Source organism: Lytechinus variegatus, chromosome 16, assembly GCF_018143015.1.
Source record: "Lytechinus variegatus isolate NC3 chromosome 16, Lvar_3.0, whole genome shotgun sequence".
NCBI lineage: Eukaryota > Metazoa > Echinodermata > Echinoidea > Temnopleuroida > Toxopneustidae > Lytechinus > Lytechinus variegatus.
In genome coordinates, this window is record NC_054755.1 from 23,813,272 (window position 1) to 23,837,022 (window position 23,751).

At 35.8% G+C, this 23,751-nt stretch overlaps 1 protein-coding gene across 3 annotated transcripts in view; it reads right to left on the reverse strand.

The window, feature by feature from the left end:
- Positions 1-20,080, reverse strand: part of LOC121429948 — a 43,408-nt gene extending 23,328 nt beyond the window's left edge. The window contains exons 1-2 of one of the 3 annotated variants that reach the window (XM_041627211.1): positions 19,742-20,080; positions 7,204-7,315 (exon numbers count right to left, since the gene is read on the reverse strand). The gene's annotated coding sequence lies outside the window, so the exon portion shown is untranslated. Of the gene's footprint in view, positions 1-7,203; positions 7,316-17,669; positions 17,767-19,733 lie in introns of those variants that run through there. The other 2 variants (XM_041627209.1, XM_041627210.1) reach the window with 2 other exon arrangements.
- Positions 20,081-23,751: the final 3,671 nt, after the last annotated feature.

A 23,751-nucleotide genomic window follows, 5' to 3' on the forward strand; every position in this document is an offset into this window, starting at 1 on the left:
TCCTTTTTTATAATGCTCCCTTTTCATTTTCTCCTTCTTCTTCTTCACTGATAATTGTGTAATCCTACACCTCCATCTCCTAAGTTTTCTCTTTCTATTTCCCTTCTATTTATTCTTGTTATGAATTTGCTTGTGCTTCTTTTTTTCGCCTTTTTTCTTCGTCGTCTTATCTTCTCTTTATACCTATTCTCATTCTTTTACTCCCGTCGTCCTATTTTGCTTAATTTTGTTCTCTCTGTTTTTCTCTTCATGCAAAATGAAAAAAAATTAAGAATATGATATTTCCTTTTAAAAGTATGCCCCCCAAAACATGAATCTTCAAAATATCGTTATATGCATACAAGTAATACTTTCTGAACAAGAAATCATAATCTTCTCGATTAAAATTTGCAAGGTGGTATACGACAATTATTATGAAGATTATTTATCATTTATCATCCAATTACTTAAGTTAGCCCACCCCACCCCCCATGATCACCATAATCTTCTCCCTTCATCTTTTTTCTGTTTCGTCTGCTTTTTTATTTTATCTTTTTCTTTGTCTTATCATTATTATATTCATAATCTTAACCATTGTTGTTATTATTATCAATATTATTATTATTTTTTTTATTATCCGATTGTTATATTTTCTTTTATTATTTGTTATTATCATTGTTAGTGTTGATAGTAATGTTTATAATTGTTATCATTGATATTATGTAAACATTTGAATATTTTACATGTAAAGAATAAAAAAAAATAGTTTAATTCGATTGAAAAATATTATTGTTATTGTATTGTTATTGTCATGAATGCCATCCCCTCTACTCTCTCTAATCCCCTTACCTCTAGTCAACCTCTACTTATATTCTCTCTCTCCTCTATTTTCCCTTTACTTTTTCCCTTCTATTCAATCAGTAGCTTACGCAGGGGGGAGAGGGTTCAATTTCATACGAGGCGCTTTTAATCGAAAAAATGTACTACAACACAGCGCAGACAAGTGGGTTATGCTCTCTCTCTCTTCTTCATCTCCCGTTCCGTGCCCCCCGGCCCTCTCTCTATTTTTTCCCTTCTGAGTATATTCTCGTCATCACAGAAATATGTCCAAACCCGGCCCTCCAAGCCCAACCCATACTAAAAAATAGAACCTACATTAGGATAGGTGCCCGGCATATTCGGCCCATAATCAATTTCAAATGATTTCTAGATTTTATACGTTGTCGAGAAATGTTCAACAAAAACCTCCAAATTATTTCCTTAATTCAAAATCCAACGGAGACGTTGCCATGTATTTGTGTAAAAAAATGAATATTATGTAATATGTATCCAATGATTCTAGTAATTAAAATTGTATTAAAAACAAGACATTCTGCCTTTCTTTTATTATCCAAGAATATACAATAAGTCCCTGCAAACCGTTTTATTTATTGTGAACTTACTCAATTTTCAGTTTATTTCACTAGTTTAGAACGTGTGTGGTTATTTTCTTGACATTTATGTGCAAACGATTTAATGATCAACAAATGATTAGTAATTCATGGAAAATGCAAGAAAAAATAACTTAAGTATATGTTGGTCAATTTAAAATGGAAAAAATGAGTGTGACCAGAAAGACATTTTCGGTTTTGCTGGTATTCTAGTTGTCAGAGATCGGCGGTGAACCAAGGAATTCTTGGTGGAGGGGACTATAAATGCGCTACTTTTTCTTTACTTTTTTCTGACAAGCAAAGGGGGGGGGGGGAGAAATAGAGGTCAGCAATGAAATCGCAACCCAAGTTACATCATTACTATTTTATACCCTTTTTTTATTCTAGTGCATATAAATTATATTCCATCATTTAACCCCCCCATTTGTTTCGCCACACTGTCAAATTTTCGGACAATATATGATTTGATTAACATTTTAGGAACTTTCCGTTCGGAAATTATTATTTCCTGCGTTCAGTTTGTTTTAATATCCAATTTCGTCAAGATGAAAAAGGACTCTGAAAATAATAACCTGCATTGCCAAAGTATAATTCTAAAATGTCGTAAGTGTATATAATTTCTCACCCGGTACATTCACCTTTACAGAATTTCGATGTATTAAAATAATTCTTATATTTTATTTCTCCACTTCCTTTTTCCTTGTAGCCAACAATCCATAAGAGCTTCGATGAAAATACAAATATAACGAGTTAATTAGAGAACTGTAAGAGGAAGAGCGTGCTTCAAAAGAGATACATAGAAAGGCCATTCTCGCCTGCCTAAATATCATATTCCAGCTCATATTAAGTGATATATATTATCTCTAATTAATTAATTGTCTTTATTAATCAATTCATGTACTGATTGCTTTATCTCATATTTATCTTTATCAAAGTTGAACGTCTGTTATATTCTATGGAGTACGGCCAAAAATGAAACAAATAACTGAATGGACGTATATGGAATCACAATATGCTTTATGCCGTTTTTCTCGCACCCTTCTAACAAGCAATTAAAAAAAAATTAAACGAGCCGCATGATGATAATGATTAATAATTCATATAATATCCACTAAACATTGTGATCAAGGCGCTCTACTTATTCATTACCCGGCTTACATCATTTGTTCCGTGAAAAGCATTATAGGCCTGTTTGCAGACATAAACATAAATATTTTATTTTAATATATTCTGCTTTTCATTCCCTCTATCTTCTCGAATAATATATCCATGGAATGCATATTTACTCCATGCTCTGGATTCCTATCGCATCACATTTTTTTTTATATGCAGGTCAAACCAAACCACGATAACATACTCAATCAGAATAAAATCAATTGGGGAAACCTTAGATTTTTTTTCGAAAATTCATATGAGATTACTGATATGGATAAAACATGCTTCATATACTTTGTACATCGTAAATAACACATATTAGTCTTCATTAGCATGATTATGCCTATGTCACGGCGTTTATCACTCTTTGGTGTTAAACCAAACTGACAAAGTGTGAATTCATCCGTACATCCTTCCCTTTCAAGTCACTCTTTTACATTGTTAGTAAGTGGCAACTTTATTGACCTTCGCTGGATGCCCTTTTGTGATTTTCAAAGGAAAGGGGGCCATGCCTCCATCAATTACCACATCCGTATCGTTAGAACAAAATAGAGTGTACGTACGATCCGAGGTATTCTCAATAGCCAGCTGTATACACTTTTTGTTTAGGATTATAGAAATCGATATCAACTTAAAGTCGTGTACTCTCTTCTAGTTTGATCTAGCTTGATCAGTTCATGAAGTTGAATATTATGACAGCCATTTTCAAGAAGCAAAATAATGCACCTAAATGAAAGAAGAAAACAAAAATCGATGTGTTATAAACTGAAACCATGATTTTTCTTCTTCCTATATTTTATCAACGGCGCCATTTTTTAAAAAAGAAGTGCACACCTAGTTAGCAGTAATGCATATAGCATTTTCATTTATTTGAAAAGCAGGATAAAAGAGCATTGTAGATTAAATGCCTTGCTCACGGGCATATAGGTGCCGCGGCCGGGATCGAACCCCGGACTTTTTGAAACCTCACAAGCAATCTTATAAAGTATCGATCGTTTTCGATCTATCGTTGATCATATCAGCGCACGCACGCAGCTCTGCGCGCGTTTTGGGTTGCATTTCGCTGCTCCCATTGTTTTCCCTCACTTTTATTGATTACGGTATATACGTGGTTCTGCGAAACTGAAAATCGTTGAAATCAAGCTTCCATCGCGGCAATGCCCACTGTACGCCAATATTGGACTCTCTTCGAAGCATAACTCGTTTTATAATGCTTTATAAACTATAGAAACAAAAGGTAAAAACGTATGACTTTCTGGAATGTGTAGTTTAATTAATGGACATTGTAATTATAACACAGAAAAGGCAGAAACATAGTATGAAATTGTATTTTTAAAGCCTGCAAATGGATGCGAGTAATAGCCTTTGGGGAACCGACTATATACGGCTCCCGTACATGAATAAGTTTTAGGGAACCGTATATATCCGGCTCCCGTTGGCAACGGGTTAATGACCTTCACCAGTACTAATATACTGTAGAAAGCAATTGGCATCAGGAATGCATGTCATGGAACAAACGGTTTGTGATATTCACTGACAACTATTAAACTCCTCAAAAAGAGTTTGGAAATCTTGAGTTTGGCCATTAATTTCTCCCAACCCTCAATTTTACGCAATGCATATTTGATATCAGTCAAAAGATCATTTAATTCTCTTTAAAATGATACCCTATATGATATGATATGATTATGGTTCACATGGAGGTGCAGTGCCTTGAAATGTGGGGCAAGGTCGGTCACAATTCAAAAGTTGCAAAATTACACAATATTGAAAGTCACTGTTCTTATTTCCGTGGTGGTGAGTTTCTCAGCGTTTTTTTTTTGTTTTCATGCACCTTAACATCAACATTAACATGGAATCAAACACACCTCTGGCACAAGCAAAAACATTACAGTCATAACAAACAAACAAACATGCATGGGTATTTCAAACCACTACTCAAATCATGTTGATGTTTAGGTGCATTAAAACAAAGAGAAAAACTTGTTTAGGAGGTGTTTGGAAATAATTTGGTCACGCATAATGTGTACAGCAATACATTTGACTGCCCCCCCCCCCCCCCCCCTGACTATGATTACAAGGCGGAACTGCATTATGATACTTCCATAATTAAAGAAAAAGTCGTTTGTAGCTCTTTAAGAAACAGGCCATGTATAAATCCATATACATGTATGTAATACAGGTCCCCAGGAAACAAATATCAACACAATTATTACAGCAAAGACCCTTCCTGGTAGTGAATAATTCAAGTGTAATTCAACTGATAAGAAAGTGTACAAAAATAACAATATTTTTACTGGAGTAGGGGCAGTCCAAAGTCTAAATTCCAATGAAGAAGTCACATGATTATATTACGTGCAATTTCCCATGCACAGGTATTTCTGGTTTCAATCTTGACAGGCAACTGACGTTGGTGGAGATATTTCGATATTTTGTTTTGGTTTATGTTTTTAAATAAAGTACTCTTGTTATAGTGCAGCAGAGGTAAAGGTCGAATATGAGGTACTATCAAAACTACTTTAAATAAAGTACGAATCTGAAGTGTCAGTGTTCATGAACTTTGACCGTCTTCCTCTGCTCAAGTCATTTTATAGCAGAGGTGATAAATCTATCATTAGGAATATTTGAACATTAGTTCTGTAGTCTGTAGGCGGTGATGCACCAGCTCAAGTTTGCTCAATCTCGAGATTTTAGCCTGATCGGCCCTCTTCGCAATTAATCTCCAGATTCAAGAAACCCCGTCTCCACCATCGCAAGAAGAGCGATTCCTGCTCAAGCAAGGCATCAATGCATTATGGTCTGACGCCATAAATAAAATAATCCCAAGTGCGTCTGCACCTGCGAATTAGCGGCATAATTCGTAAAATAGCGCCCTATTTTACAAATAATCCGAAGTTGACTTGGGATTGCAATCTCGAGATTAATCCTGCGAACTAGCAAATAATCTCTAGATCGGGATAATTTGCCGGATCAGAAATAGCGCGCTTATTTGCAAACTCGAGCTGGTGCAGACAGCCGAAATGGGACTCTTTGGAAATGAATAGCTTTTTTGGCATTAGATCCTAGATTATTACTATAAATACTAGATTGCTTTATATGAATGAGCTCAAACAACACAGGTACATGTATGAGGGAGACCAAATCCTACTCAAGGTGAAATAAAACCCATTTTCAATTTTTTTAGAAAATGATATTTCCTTTATTTTTTAAATTCACCATACATGTAGAAGCTGCTTGCATGTTAAGTCAGAAATTAAACCAAAAAAATTAATAACTTTCTTAATCTTTAAATTTTCTAGATTTTCCTCAAGCCTTCATGGAGAGATTTTTCTTGTAATTTTACAACACTCAACACTCATCAGGGTGAACTTCCCTTTAAGTGAAGACCTACAATGTATTCTCATGACCATGGGAGTGTTTCATCAATATTTTTGTCCTAAAAGTTGTCAGATCTGACATCTTTCCTTAAATTTTGATTGGCCGAGAGGCACTCTTACTATGGTAACTGTCAGATAAAATGGGATAAAACATCCAACAAGGCCTTTCATGAAATGCTCCCCAGAGCCACCACATCTCCTGATACCAGAAAGGCGATTATAAGGTTCTTCTAGAATGGTGTTAACCCACTTAACTGCATGATCAATAATGCACATCATCACAGACCCAGATGTTACCCATGACAACTACTTGGATGAAAGCCTTGGTGAGGTTGTGTTAAAATTGCACTGTTTACCCTCCAAACAGATTTTAAAGATGTGTTCCATTCATTTTGTGTCAGCCATAAAAAAAAGGTCTATCCTTCGAAATACATACAAGACATGGTCAAATAGAGATGTGTTTTGAAAGCCAAAATTAATCTGCAAGCAGTAAACTCCCAGGGGGGCCAGTAAAATATATTGCTGTACACACGTGTGACAAAAAAACGTGTTTAAAGGGGTGGTTTTTTTTCAGTTTTGGACGTTGTCCGTGCGTGGACTCATTAAGGGTATCAAAAACACAGATTTTCAAGAAAAAGGGTGGTTTTGAAAGACTGGTCAATGGTCAATCGCGGGGTCTGATGTATTTAGGGTATGTTTTTTTTCCCTAAAGCTTTTTTTTTTAACTAGCCAAACATGTTTAGGGTATGTTTCCAAAGCTTTTTTCCCCCCGAGGTCATATTTTGGTGACAACTTGTTTAGGGGCCAAAATGTGTAAATAAAGCCCGCAAAATACTTGTTTAGGGGGTCATTTTGCACAAGGAGAAAAACTTGTTTAGGGGGTGTTTGAAAATTACTTGGTCACGCGTGTGTACAGCAATATATCTGACTGGCCCCAATAGATAAGCCTTTAGAATCATGACGATGAACAAGTCCACAAACTTACCACTAGCAGTAATGGTCTATGAATGACCATGATAATGATAATCACACCTCGCTGGTCTTTGAACTTGATATCTCTGTACATGTAATTCGGTACATAACAAATGTCTTACCTGAAAACTTTTCCAGAATGGTCCCACATTATACAGGTAAGCCAATATGTGTATGTGCATGCATTTTCAACCATTATCCTCAACAAACTTCAAGTGGAACAGTGACAATATAATATTGAATGAGATAGGCCTTTACAATCATGATGACGAACAAGTCCACAAACTTACCACTAGCAGTAATGGTCAATGAATGACCATGGTAATGAATGGACCATGATGACCAACAGGGATTTGTAGTTGACCAGTTGTTTGGCTTCTTAGCTCTCCTGTCCTGACTCATCTGGAAGACAAACGAAAGAAAAAAACAAACGTTCAAATAGATAGACATGAATGAATAGATTGGGGTTTTCATACATCCCCAATCACAAAAAAATACCTTGTGGGTGTTTCATAGGTAAATTGCCAATTCGTCTCTTGCCACCTTGTCCACTCACCAAATGGTCTACTTTCATTTAGTCTAATACCATTCTGTCCATCAACATTTCGTCTTTAGAACAACCATTTGGCCCAATAACGATTTGAACCAATCATCACTTCGTCTAATCACCATTTCGTCTATGACCATTTCATTTCACATCCATTTCATTTTCTTTCATTTTCCACAATTAAGTCCAATTAGACCAAATGGTATATGGACTAAATGGCTACTGGACCAATTACTTATTACACAGTAGGGCCTATGTATGAATGCTTGAAATATATCAAATTACCAGGGAATTCAAAGTCTGAAATATCTGAAGAAGTTTTTGTAATTCATGGATGTTTACAAGATTGGTCAGGTATGAGTATGACCATAGCTATTAGCATGACGCATTGGGTTTTAGTTCTGGGAAAGGACAGCATCATATTAAAAGTGTATAAAGGGAAAGCTCCACATGCATGTGGGTCTACAAATGTAGAGCAAGTTACACTCCCAAGTTCAAAGCTGAATCCGCTCCTTTCGTTTTCTAAAATTCCCAACCTCAGGGTTTTTACCATCAGGGGGCCGTTTCATAAAGCTCTTCGTAAGTTAAGAGCGACTGGTGATCCTTTCTTACGCGCTAAACCATCACCAATCAAACCATTTACCAAAAGAAAGGATCACCAGTCGTTCTTTCTTTCGCTCTTAACTTACGAACAGCTTTATGAAACACCCACCTGAAATGGATCCCATGACACAGATAACCCATAGATTGGCCACAGACCTACCACAACTTCTTATGTGACAGATCTACCAGAAAATCTGTCTGGTTCATAGTAGGATTTTTTACTTTCAGGGTGCTTACAGAATGGTGCTCTAGCCAAGGTTTCCATGAAACTAGACACTATAGGTGGTTTCAGACTGCCTCGAAGTTCGCCAGTTCCAGGTATTCTCTGATCGGGAAATTTACCCCGATAAGAAAATACCAGGTATTTTGGTAATGTGAAAGCAAACTACGCGTAATTTCCCCGAAAGAAAATACCCGCTAAATAGTAGGTACTTGGCGAAATTACGAGAACTTTCGTGGGGATTTTTCCAAGGTCGCAGGTATTTTGGCGATGTGAAAGCAAATTACGGGAACTTTAAGCCCAGCGTGTCGTTGGGCGCGGCGGCGTGGGTGGCTGCTGGGCTAGTGATTTTGAATCTCGCGCCTTGCCTGCTTATCAGACCATATTGCACATGCTCATAACTTCGGGAACTTATCCCGAAGGATGTGTTTCGGGGCGGTGTGAATGCAGGAATAATTAACGGGTATTTTTTAGCCTTAAAAAGTTCTCGTAATTTAACGGGGATTCTTGTGATCGAGGCGGTTTGAAACCACCTATTGTGATTTAGAAGTTTAGACCAAGGAGGTAAATTTTGCTCATTTCTCAGCAATTACGCATGTTCTTTCAGAGCCATGAGTTCGGCACATATGTTTTTAGTCATGAATGTATACAAACATTTGGGTAGGTTTTTTTCATTGGATTCTGTTAGGACTCATTTGATGCATGTTACCACAGCTGGTACAATTTATTTATCTTTAATTAAAGGTCAAGTCCACCTCAGAAAAATGTTGATTTGAATCAATAATTATACAATATTTCAATTTTTACGAATTTGACGATTAGGACCTCCTTCCCTGAAGCACAAAATGTTAAAATACGGTAATGGAATTCCACGTGTTCAGGGAGGAATGAAACTTCATTTCACATGACAATAATGAGAAAATAAAAATATTTCATATTTCATATAATAAAATACAAAAGAAATAGTGAGTGAGTTAGTGATGTCATCAACTCTCTCATTTGGATGTAACTGGCTCGTTCATGTAACTATTTTGTTGAAAATAAGCGAAATTTTAAAATGCCATAACTTTCTTATTTTACATCCGATTTTGATGAAATTTTTAGTGTTATGCTTGTGGAATTTTTCTCTTTTTATTCAAATCAAGTTTTTGTTGGGGTGGACTTGTCCTTTAAGTGATATGTTGCAAACATGTATAAAGGTCTATTCTTCCTTCAGAGATCTAAAACTTGTGTCTTCAAAAAAACTCTGGCAAACAGAATTAGTCCATTTAAACTTACATATTAAAAAACTCTAAACAAAAAAATACAAGATTTTTTTCTTCTATATGCCACAGGGCCAGATCTGTGTGAAATGAATACATGAAGGGCATTTTCTTCCCTATATAATTTGTGACTTTATACATGACAGGCAATTTTGCGATTTTGCGGTATATAAAATTGTTATTATTATATTATGTATACATGGAGGTCAACTCCTAAAGATGAATATTTTAATACATAATAATACTGTGACTTGTAAAGCGTCAAATCCACTCTGTCGAATGCTCAAGGCGCAAAAAGAGCTAAGAGTAGAATAAAAAGAGTTTTCAGAAGAATTTTCAAGGGATTAATATCACTTGGGCAACAATATTGCTTCCTCTTTTTTTACCATTTTTATAACTCTGACCTCTCCTTCGTTACACTCACTACATAAGAATGCATCGATGCCCTCTGATTACTACTATAAACTGACCACAAAGTGGACCAATCATTATCTCTCCTGCATTCAGGTTTGTTTAATGACTTAACTGCAGATTTTTATAAATGAAATACATGTCCATGCAATTTTCTCTTTAGGCCAGCTCAACAGTATTTTTTTATTCTACTGTTAAAATGGCCTTCCTCTAGTGCGATACCCAAATAATAGATTTTCAAATTAAATCTATATAGACAGGGATGAATGAAGCAGGAGGGAACAATCTGAACTACAGCAAGAGAGAAAAAGCGAAAGAGGGAAAAGGAAATGAACACAGTCCAATATCTGTGCACTCCCTCCCCCCAAAAAAATAGCATAACAAAATTAAATTTTCCTGGTTAAAGGGGAAGTTCACCCTGACAAAAAGTTTATTGTAAAAATAGCAGAAAAAATAATAAAAAATATTGCCGAAGGTTTGAGAAAAATTCATCAAGTAATTAAAAAGTTATCAGAAATTCAATTATTTTATTTGTGACGTCATATGCGAGCAGCATTTCTACATAGCGAATGGTAAAAAATCAATGAAATGTCATTTTCTCAGAAAATTGAAAATGGTTTTCACTGTAACTTTTGTATATCAATAGACAAATCATTTCACACCCGATCATGAATAGAAAACAAAATTAAGTCATCAGGAACCATACAAAACTTGAAATTCATACATTTTATATTACATAACACATGGGGCAGCTGCTCGTTTATGATGTCACAAATCCCAAATTTTGAACTCTAATAACTTTCTTACTCTTTAACAGATTTTCCTCAAACCTTCACCAATATTTTTTACTATTTTTTCTGCTATTTTTAAAACAAAGTCTTCTTCAGGGTGAACTTTCCCTTTAAGACATGATATGCATGTAGGCCTATGTAAAAAATGAAAACAAAATTCAAAAAAAGTTTATCAATGCACTCATCCCCCCCCCCCCTTACCCTGAATAGATAATCTGCATTCTCACACTTGGTGGTTTCAAACCACCTTGATCATTAGAATCCCCGTTAAATTACAGGAACAATTTTAGGCTAAAAAATACCCATTAATTATTCTTGCATTCACACCGCCCCGAAACATATCCTTCGGGATAAGTTACGAAGTTACGAGCATGCGAAGTATGGTCTGATAAGCAGGCAAGGGGCGAGATTCAAAATCACTAGCTCACAGGCGCGTAGCCAGGGGGCAGTCGCCCCCCCCAAAAAAAACGTCCCCAAAGGAAAAAAAGAAGGGAGAAAAGAGAGGAGAAAAGGGCAAAAAGGTAGCTTTGCGGTATTTTTTTTCTCAAAATAGAAACTCCTTCACTCTTCCTCTAAATTAATATATAAATTTTGCTTCCGCGCGGTTAAATGACAATATTAAAGTTCTCTATTGTTTCCCCCACCCTTTCTCTAACCCTGTTTTTCCACCTTGGCTATATGTGTTTCTTGCCAGTTACATGCAGTTCAAATGTATACATTAGGGCATGGAATTAGAGTAAAGTTAGGCCGAAATATATGAAGTTATCTTTTTCTTACTGATCGCGCAACTTCTGGTCGAGTCGGCTCCGGGCGGGTAAAATCTGTATATCAATTTCTGCCGTAACCTCCATAAAGGCAACCTCTCCCGCTTTTCAGCTCATTACTATACATCCATAAATTTGGGGCAAACAGGTTCCTAGTTTAAAAAGAGGAAGGTATAAAAATCATGTCATATTAAATAAAAAAGTACAATATTTTTTATTAAATTCTATTAGACTTCATGTCATTTCCCTGCACATTCATCTCTTGTCCTGTTTTACGCCCTCAGTTTGAAATTTTGAATGACTTAAGTTTCTTAAAAATTAAAAATGAAGCGCTTCAGGAAAGAAATTTGGCAACCTTTTTTATATAATTTCAATAAATCACAGAAGTTTCAACTTTTTGCGCACTATTTACCTTGTAATGAAGTTCAATAATCTTAGAAAATCAATTGAATTAGAGCCGATGGGGTATTAGAGATATCTGCATTTGATGAAACGTCCGCCCTTTGAAATTTCAGAGTTTCACTGCTCTGCGCGGGGAGGAATATCTTCCTCCTGGCATATACACTTCTTGTCCTCTGTTCTGCGAGTTTAAGATATGCACTGTCGCTAAATTGTTTCTAATCAAATCTGATCTTTCCAAGGGAAGTATTCAATATCTTAGTAAATACCCTTTTCCCGGAACCCTTTTCTTTGCAAAAAAAAATTGATAAAACGCTTAAACTTCCGCGCTTTGCGCGGGGTCATTACTATTCTAATTTCCTCCATTGTATTCCTTTTTGTGCCTTCACAATCACTTTTAAAAACAAGGTTCAAAATCAAAACATAGTTAACTAAATTGGAGCTGATACAGGTACTAAAGACAAGAGAGACGGCTCCTTTTCATTTCCTTTGAGCTTCCCAAGGGGGGGAAACTCCCCCTCCCTGCACCCACCCCATAGGGAGCACGCTCTGTTAAGTGTTGGCATGCTTCGCGTGTATTTACCGCCCCCTCCAAAATGAAATCCTGGCTACGCGGTTGCTAGCTCAGCAGCCATCTGAGGCGCACGCGCCCAACTACACGCTGTGCTAAAAGTTCCCGAAATTTGCTTTCACATTGCCAATATTACCTGGTATTTTCTGATCGGGGTAAATTTTCCAAACAGAAAATACCTGGAACTGACGAACTCCGAGGCAGTCTGAAACCACCTACTTAGGTAGTTAACACCAAATATAATATTTCAATAATGATAAGATAACAAAAGATGACATTGTTCTCAAGTACAGAACTCACTGAAAAAAAGAGAGGATTATTTACTGTCCAACAACAGAAAAGTCACTAGTATTACAGACCTACACATGTACAAAACCAAAGTGATTACCAGAGGCAGTCAGGTATTACACTTTTGGTTTCGTGAACTGAGAGTTTAAAGGTATTGATTTTCTATTAACCTACCTTTGAATGGGAATTTGAGGGCATAATGCCAGCTCAGTTAAGCATGTAATGGAGATTGATACTTTGGTGCCTTCAGCGATCTATAAACACTCTATAAACACCTTTCTTTTTCATCAAAATCACACCAATCATAAGGGGTCATTCACACGATGTGGGGATTTTTTCATCAACCTGCAACTTTAATAGGGTTTTACATACACGTGTATGTAGGCCTACTTATCCTTTTGATACATAAAACTGTAGTAGATCCTACATGGACAAGTACCTGGGTTAACAAAACATAAATATAGGTCCTGCATAAAAACATCAAATTCCCCCTCCCCATTTTTTTATCTACATGTATTCAATTGCATGACTTATTTATAGGTGTGTCTTTAGCACTATGTAAACTTGCAAATTTTCCAAATTAGATTTTTTTGCAGTGTGAATAACATACAATTACCAACTATTTCACAATACTCCATAGTGAGGGTTATGTTATAGTCAACTGATTCCAAACACTGGTATCATTGTGCATGGAATATCCAGGTAAGAGATAAGGTATTTCAAGAATTTAAAGGGGGAATTCTACAATTATGATCAAAATTCAACCCTATAGGCAGGGCTCCACACTAACCCTTTTTTCTACTCTTCCAACCTGTTCATGTCGGACCAGTAGATACCCAGTTTTTCCATTTTTAACTGGTCCAAACCTAAAATATACTGGTCCCCAAAATATAAAGAAAAACAATAAAACAAGACTTTATTTTATTTTGCTGTCTTTTATTACTTTCATTGCCCCCCCCAACAAAAAAATATACACAGAACATAATTCATGAGAACATTTTGTGATGCCTAAGTCATTTTTCTAATTTACAAAAGAGGAGAAAATATCATTCTTATCAGTTTCACATATTTTTACTGGTTATGTCAGATCAGTAAATCTGGCTATTTCTGAATACTTACTGGCCCGACAGCAATTTTTACCGGTCCAGGACCGTTGGACCGGTGCCAGTGCCACGCCCTACTATAGGTGCATGTACAGGTATCTAACATGCTAATTACTTTGTTACTGCAAATCTAGATTGCACATCTATAGTGAAAAGAATGAAAGTAATCAATTAAGACCCATCATCCGTTCCTATGTTAATTTAAAGTCTAATTGTTAATTACCACTGTGAGCTGAACATTTTTCCTAGATAGGGAACAAAGGCAATGAAATGAATGATACATTTCAAATTCAAAAAAAATCAGAAAAAATGCATTACTTTTTTTACATGTACAGGCAAACAATAAAATGAGGAGGTGCCAAATTATTACATATAAAAGGAGTTAAAATGGGACTTAAATCAATCAAACAATGCTACATGTACAGTGGGTATATAAAAGATTATCCTATTTTGGATAATATTCAGAGATTATTATACATGTACAGTACATATATTATTACATTTTTTTTATTTACCAGAATATGAAAGAGCTCCTTTTCAGCTTTTTACTGAGACACCCTACTGGCCTGGATTTTTTTTATGCCATTGATAATTTTTTCCTCATTTGTGCTTAAAGAAATCAGCTGTTGGGAAATTTCTCAATGATTTCAAGCACTTGCTATTAATTTGCAAGTTTTCGCAGCTGCAACAGGGACAGATTCATTGAAAATGTGCGTCAATCAAAATGAACAACTGAGAGGTCTTTGTCAAAATTTGTCGAAAACTGGTGGACTGGGAGAGCAGATCGTCTGAAGAATCAGAGCTGACAAAAAATTGCAAATATTTCATTTGTCCAAAGTCACATTTTGAGACTGCTTTGTCATGAAGTGTTTTTGACAATAGATTTGCAACACTTAAGAAAGCGTCTGCCTAGTGGTTGTGAAAAAAAAAATATTCAATACTATCAGGTTTTATGAAACGGGACCCAGGAATCTTTAAAAAGTTAGAGGATTACATATCCTAATTCTTTTCAGCTCCAAACTGATGACAAAATGACTCCTTGGCAGATCTTATTTTAGTCTGCGGTCGAGCATACCAGCATGAATGCTTTCCCTTCACGATGAAAACTCCCTTTAGAAATCAGCAAGAAACTCGATATGAATGAAATCGTTTATGAAAACACCTGTACCGTACTGCATCAAGAGACATATTTTGAAGTATACTTTGTTCAAGGTTTCTATCCATTATCAGGTCTAATTCTCAGATCGTCAAATACCATCATGTCTATCGAACTTATAGTATACGAAATCAAATTGGTATATGTATGTAAAAACATCACTTAAAGGGATATTTCAGGGGCCGCGGAAGCGGGGGTTGGGGAGCGTCAGCCACTCACTTTTTTTCTAAAACCGTGTACAAAAACGTAAAATGACCATATGATTGAGATATTTTGCATGCTCAGCAAATTTTCAGTTGTTTTGTATGTCTGATTTTTCTTAATCTGTTCAAATCATATTTTTTCAGCCTGCAGTACCCATTATTTGGCCCAAAAGTTGTTTTAATTTCAAATTTGTCCACGCAAATTTTTTTGTATATTATTTTCGAGGGATACTTCAAACTGTAACTAATACCTTGGTCACATTTGCTCTACGGCGGCCGTACGGCGAGTCGAAAACAGCCGTTTTATTCATTTTTATTCAAACCACCTATATATTTAGCTGGTACAAAATGTTAAAACAGCTGTTTTCGACTCGCCGTACGGCCGCCGTAGAACAAATGTGACCATGGTATTACTGCCTCAATCTTCCAAATTGGATATTAAAGAGCTCTATTTATTAGACATTCCAATAAATGGGGATTTCCAGTGCTCATTTTCTTTTAGTTTCCAGGGTTCTTTTCAAGTTTTTTTACGGCTAAATGCCCCCCCCCCCCCTCCATGATTTTTTTCCCCTGACCTTGTCTAAACTACTTTTTACTTTATTAAACTCATATTTCATCCAAAATACACATGTACTTCATCTAATCTTATTTGGTGTATATAAATCTAAACCAAATGAAAATTAAACCAGTGATAAAAGGGCACTAGGGGGTAAAGGGACTTTTGTTTATAAATACCTGAATGTCCCTCCATGCTGAGCTTTCAAGAAAGTAGCTTGACACTCACAAGGGCCTAACACTCACATGGGCCAAACTGAACTACATGTAGTGGTAGCGGTAAGTTTTTGAGGCCCTTTCAAGTTATTTCCGAGTTGGGCTAAACTATCAAAGAATCTACTGGAACTTAAGAAATCCAAATAGATTTATTTCCAGTTCAACTCTGAAAGCAAAGAGTATATCCGTGACAGTCAGCAGCAGACTCACTGTATAGCAGGGGGGATATTACATGTACAGACAGTTTTGGGCAATTTCACCCCTGAAATGCTCAAAAGGGCCAAAGAAAATCCCTATACACTGCAGTATTAAAGTTTCATATCAAAAGAAAGTATAGTGAAAAGTAGCCTCAGAAAAAAAATGAATGTCTGCTGTGTAGTCTGTCTATGCATGGACCTACATGTATGGTATGCATTGTTGATGTTCTCTCGAGCCTATATTCATGTTTCAGAGGATTATAAAGTGGATTACATACATGTAGATCTGTACACTACATATGAAGAGATGCACTCTTATAGCAAATTCTTTTCTTTCACACATCCTCTAAAACTTTGCTCAATTGCTGAACATTGTTCAAATTATTTAAGAAGTTATTTATCACTCAAGATGAAAAATGATGTGCATCAAATATATTGTTTGGTTCATGTAGTGAAGAGATGCACTCTCATAGCAAATTCTTTTTTTTCACACATCCTCCAGAACTTTGCCCAATTGCTGAAAATTGTTCAAAATATCAAAAAGTTAGTTTCACTCAGGATGAAAAACAATGAGCATCAAATATATTGTTTGGTGCATGTAGTGGATAGGGTGACACTTATAAAACTGGCAGAGAAGTTTCATAGACTTTTGACGAGATGGGACAAATTTGAATCAGCTTTATGCCAAATATCCTTTCTCGTCAAAACCTTAACTTTTGTCAATAAAAAGGTGCATCATAGTCACTTGAAAATAAATACCTTGCCAGACTGCTAAATGAAAGATATAGATCAAATGAAAATAAATACAAAAGCTGACAAAAGAGGATTTATCCAAGTCATTTGAGCATCCTATTGTCGGTTAACCAGTTGAATGAAAATATTTCATGCTCGATAGAGCTTATCCTACAAGGAAGTTGTATTAATTCAATCAGGCTTGGGGGTGATAGTTTATAATACAAGACATCACTGACAGGTTACATGTAGTTCAAACTGTAATAATTTCAAACATAAATTCAAGATGTGGAAATGATAAAATTGATCACACAATCAAATCACAGAATCAATTAAATGGCCAACAAACTTGGTACATGTTTATCACTTGATATTTATTCATTATGTTGATTTTGCTTTTTAAAATGAAAAGCAAGGCTAGAATTCTTTTGAACCCCTTCAAAACTTTTGTGACTAAAACCTATCAAGGAGAATGGTTAAACACTACATGGACTGTAATTAGGAACCAATCAAATTTTGCTCACATTATAGTTTGAATCTTTTAAGATTTCTTTTTCAATAGATCTTGAGGGACTTCAAATCCTTTGAGATTAAAACACGAATCTGTAGGATTCATACTCAATTGAGAATCTGAATTGTCACTAAAGAACAGTCAATCTGGATTACATATATATAATACCTGTGCATTTCACATGTATATGTAGAGTGAAATATGTGCAATATGTGTAAATGACTTACCAAAGAATAAACCTTGCAATAATAGCCTATTACATTCAGTCAGAGGCCGTCAGTCTCTCAATATTAAAAAAGCTGCATAAATTGTACATCCAAGATGCAATCATCATGAACACTGTATGACTGTTGCTTTCCTTTATCATTTTATTTATCAGTACCACTGCCCTTCAGCAACAAAATAAATAGTACAACTTCGGCTCAGTGACAGCCACTGGCAAATGGCAAAACCAAGTTGTGTCGAAGAACAAACACTTTGCTTGTCCATATAGTAATGCAGTTATGTGTATATTTATTTCTATAGACCCTCGGCTAACAAAGAGTCGCCTGCGGCTTTTGACCAAAGAGCAGCCAGTGAGTCCATGCCTTGATAAATAGCTTGGATGAATCGGGTTTAATCGGAGGCAAATAACCAACACCAAACAGACACTCGGAGTCAGGGAGGCGAGCGATTCATATCATTGCTTTTTCGCAATCCTATTGTTGCCAAATATTTCCCAAGAATCCCAACTTTCCAATATATGCAACAAAAACAGTTTTGTGTTCCCCAGCAGTTTATACAATTCTAAGTTCTAAGAGATATATTGTACTATGGAACGTTACTTGATGATCACATCGTGAGTGTATTGAGGGTACAATGAGGCTTTTGTTGTAAAACCTGATTGCGGTTTCTAGACTACCTTTTTTTATGAAAATTGATTTTCATATGACTTCCGTTCAACTTTTCTTGACATACATGTATTAAGTTATCCTGGGGCTTGGTTTTAATTATGCCAAATCAAGAACACAGAACACTGATGGAATTTAAAGGGAAGTTGATCTACTATCAGTCAACCAAGTTATATCTGAATTATGAGCACATTTTTGTTTTCCTATTTTAATTATATGTACATGTACACATACGTCATATCAAACCTTTTTTCCTTTTATTCATGTTACGATTACAAAGTATAAACAGTGAGCACATTTTTGTCTTCCTTTTTTAATTAAGTTAAATCAAACCTTTGTTTCCTGTAAAAAATTCCTGTTACAAGTATAAACAGTGCTGTATAAAATTTGTGAGCAGAGACAGAGACATATTTAAATTTAATCGGGGGGGGGGGCCACTTCCATTGAGGTGGATACCATGCGCGACCACAGGGTCTCGAAAAGCACCCTAAACACATAATTTCCATATTCTGAAAATGCACCCCTTAACAAGTATTGGCGTGAAACCCTACCCTTAACAAGTATTGGAAACCAAACGATACTCATGGCAAATATTCCCTGAAATGAACACCTAAACAAGTACAGGAATATGTCACGGGTCCTTCGGTCGTTGGTTTTGCCTTTACACATAATTTGGTTTAGTACGACCCCACCTTCCACACCTCGCGCAAATCTGACTCTAAACACGTAGTGTTGGGGTGAAAAGGACATCCTTTATAAAACATTTTAATTTTATTTTATCATCCCCGCAAAATGACCCTAAACACGTAACTTTCCTCGCGAAATAGATGTTTTTTCATTATTTTTGTATTTTTGACACCCTTATCACGTTACGTACGTAACATACCCTATCGTGAAAAAGACATCCTTTTTACGTGTTTTTGGGGGGTCGCGCATGGCATCCACTAGTCAATGTAAGTGCCCCCCCCCCCCCCGGATTTAATCATCATCAAACATTACAATCATTAACAACCAAACTATATTTTCTCCAATATGAAATCCACTTTTGATATCATCGTTTGACCTAGTCATCACCAATTCTTGGAATAACATTATCATCACCACTGTCATCTCCAATACCAACATCATTCCATTTCATCATCTTCATAGAAACACTGTGAATCATTTAATAAATTCGGCTGATTGTGGTGATGATAATGATGATGGGGATGAAGGATGAATTGATGATCATCATCATCATGATGATGGGGATGATGACAGGTGATGATAATGATCATGATGATGATGGTGATGATGTCGATGATGAGGATGATGATGATGAGAAACATAATGATGATGATGATGATGATCATGATGATGATGATGATGATGAGAAAATAGAATGGATCTTATTAAACTTACCCGAAGACCTGATGATATCAGCAAGAGTAAATCCGAGTAGGGTATTCCTTCAAATCATGTTTAATCACCAGAACACCACGGGTCAGCGGAGATGGCAACACCGCTCCGGAGGCTGCGACCGGTACTTGTACGTAACTTCTGAAAAGCAAACGTCCGGGCAGCGAGGCAACTTCTTCAAACTCCAACAACTATAAACAACCGATTACTGATTATTTGTCTTGACTCTTGTAAAGTCCGGATGTTGTTATCAAACTATTGACGAATTGCGATGCACTCCTCAGTCTACCAAATGGAAAAAAATGAATAAGCACAAACAACTGTATCCGACACGCCTAAACGCTATTAAAGTTGGTGAAAAGCAAGGCCGCTAACCTTCTGGTAGAAGCAATTGGTGGGCGATTGAAACGGGTGAACCGTAGCAGCACGACTCCGACCGCCTGGACTTCTGGCCCACATCCATAGAACTTTACCGTATGCGATAAGCTGCTTCGATTCAACAACAATTTGCTCACGTGTGTCATAATTATGGTAAATAAACCAGTCAAACAGAGCTTTGGGTTATAGCGCCATCTGATGTAATAAACGTTATATCATTTTCTCTCATAGATGTAGGCCTATTATATCAAAATAATAAATCTAAGGTTTCTCTTCTCTGTTTTTTTTTTATCACAAAGTCATAAAAAGTTGCGAGTGAGCAAATGTTTCAATATTTTCTATGACAAAAATCCAATATATGTGTAAGATGATGATAATTAATGATGGGGATGAAGACATATGATGATGATGATGATGATGGTGGGGTGATGAGGGTGATGGGGAGGAGGATGATGATGATAATGATGATGATGATGATGATGATGATGATAATGGGGATGTTGATGATGATGATGTTGATGAGGATGATGATGATGATGAAGATAATGATGATGATGATGATGATGATGATGATGATGATGATGATGATGGGGATGATGATGGCGATGATGATGATGATGATTGTGATGGTGGGGTGATGAGGAGGAGGAGGATGATGATAATGATGATGATGATGATAATGGGGATGTTGATGATGATGATGATGATGGGGATGATGATGATGATGATGTTACAAATATGAGTTACATACTAATAAGATCATTATTATGAGGTTTGCTTTGTTTAGTTAGTAACTTACATAAATCAGACATTGGTTGATTTTCTTCTTTTTTTTGCATACCCCTTCCCTCTCCTTCCACAAACACACAAACCCTCTCTACTCTGGCGCTCTTGACTGTGGCTGTGCTGCATCATAAATTTTATTTGAATAATAGAATGGATCTTCTCTCTTCTTTTTTTCTACTTTTTTTCCTTGGTGGTATTTTTTATTTATCATTATTATTGGGGGGGCAAGCACCCCAATACTCTTCTGTACGCCACTGCACTTCGTCATCCATCCCTTTTTATATTCCTATATCTTGCATCCTTGTTTCAAATTTCTCTTCTTGTCCCCTCTTTTCATTTCTTTCACATACAATGACTTATAACAGGCGCGAATCCAGAGCTGGTCTTTTAGTATTACGGGTTGCGAAGTTTGTGCAAAGAAATAAATGTTTGCTATACTTATTTAAAATGATAGTACACTGTAAAAACTGTGGTGTTAAAACTGACACCAGTTGGTGTTAATAGAGGACCACACCCTGAGGTGTTAAAATAACACCCTAGAGATTGAACATTACACCAAAGAGTGTATATGTAAAAGGCATAGGTGTTGTCATAACACCTATAGGTGTAAAACTAGCACCACCAATTTAACACCGGTGTAAAATAACTGGTGTGGTCCTCTATGTACACCGGTTAACACCACAGTTTTTGCTGTGTAGGCTGTTTACTTCATTTACAAACCCTTTGACAAGCATGACTTTAAAATTTATGCTTAAAGGGGTACTCCGGGCTGAAAATATTTATATCTCAATGAATATAGTAAAATTCACAAAGCAAAATGCTGAAAATTTCATAAAAATCTGTTTATTCTGAAAATCTGAGTTATTGAATTTTAAAATTAAGCAATATTTTGTGAAAACAGTTTTATGCACATTGTCATGAATATTCACTAGTTGGACTGATGTTTCATTCCAACTCTCCCTTTTCTATACATGAAATAATAATTGCTTCATTATTTCATACATGAGTGAATGATATGTCTCCCTTATAATGAAATAAATTGCAGCAATAAATATCTAATGCACTAAATCAGTTATCAATCCAATATTATAGTTCTTGGAGGAAAAAATTGAATAAACCTAGTTTTATAAAATACAAAAATGAGTGGGGTTATATGGTATCATCAATTTGCTCACTGAATATTCATGAAGATAAGCCTAGAACTCTTTCACTAGAACAATGGAAGACTTTAAAATGTCATAACTTATTATTATTCCGTGTTATTCCTCGTCTGATTTTGATCAAATTTTCAGTGCTCTGTTTGTCTGATTATCTGTTCAAATTATCTCAAGCCTGAGTTTTATATACTTCTAAGAATGTCTATTAGGTACTGTTCAACTGCAATTTATTTCTTTATTATGCTTATAATTTTTAATTTGAACTTTTTTCCAATGAACCTCTAGAGAACTTAAATTCATTTCATTCTTCTTGGATTTTCACAAGTTATTTTTTTGAAAAATGCCCAACATATTTACAAGTTTATCTGTCTTACTATCTCATTTTCTTCATCCAATAGAACAGATATCATGATCATGTTTTTTCCTTTAAAAAAATAAAACAATAAACATAACTGTCACTTTTATCACTTGCACATGAGTAAAGATGGGGGGGGGGGCTCCGCTTGGGCCAATCAGAAGTTATAAGACCGGGAAAAATATGGAAATGGAGAATAGCAACAAAAAGAAAGGAAAATGGTGAAATATGATTTGAATTTTCTAAACATTGTATCAAAATTTATGAAAACTTGTATTTTTATTTTGAAGAGGTGAAAAAAATGATCCCTGCTTTGGAGTAGTTTTTCCCCAGATACCATGTTCTGTCGCAAAAAAAAAATAATTCCCTTCACTTCAGTTCTCCATTCCTTCCTTAATGATCTATGTGTCTTTCTAAATTACTATAGGAGGGGTAAGTAAGCCAGCAGTGTGGGGAAGAGGTCATCTCGGCCCCAGGGCCCATTTCATAAAGTTGTCCGTAAGTTACGAATGAATTTACACATGACTGGTGATCCTTTCTTCTGCTTAGCACCAAAGAACAGGTTTCAGTATTGCGTAAAGTTGTGCGTAACTTTATGAACAGCTTTATGAAACACCACCCAGGACTCCTACATATTTTTATTATTATTATTATTATTTCTTGTTTTCCCCTATATGCACACTCTATTTCTGTTTCTTGCCGAGGTGGCGCAGTGCTGTTTTGGCAATACCTCTTTCCTCCTCTTTATTTTCTGATTAAAACCTCTTCCTTGTTAAAAAAATTGATTTCTCTACAATGTTTTTTCCTTCTCTCCTTTTATTTATTTTTTTTTTGGGGGTGCTTTGCCCACTCCTGGATCCATTTATGCGGGAGAGCAAGTTGATTTCGCACCGGATTTTCTTTTTAAAATCTTCTCCTTTCATTTGTGGACAAATAACTAAAAAAAAATATTAAGTATTTCTAAAGAGCTCATGCAAAAATGCTTTGATCTTATTATCAATGTACGCTCTAGAGGTGAAGAGGCTGACCCTTTTTTACCCCCCCCCCCCCATTCCCATTTTCTCTCCTCCTCTCCTTTGTTGATCTCTTTCTGTATTTTCTCTTCGTTTCTTCTCTCTATCCCTGTCCATTCTTTTCCTTCTCTATCTCTATTTTACCTTTTCTCCCTCCATGTGCTTATCTCTCTTTTCATATAGCTTTCCAGGTCATGATTTAATATCCTACAAGTATATTCAAAGATACTGCAATCATGTTTTTGATCATTTGATTTGTAATCATAACATGTAATTCATGAATTTGTCATTAACTCCTTCAGCATGTGTTGGTGGTCAATATTAAATTTGAT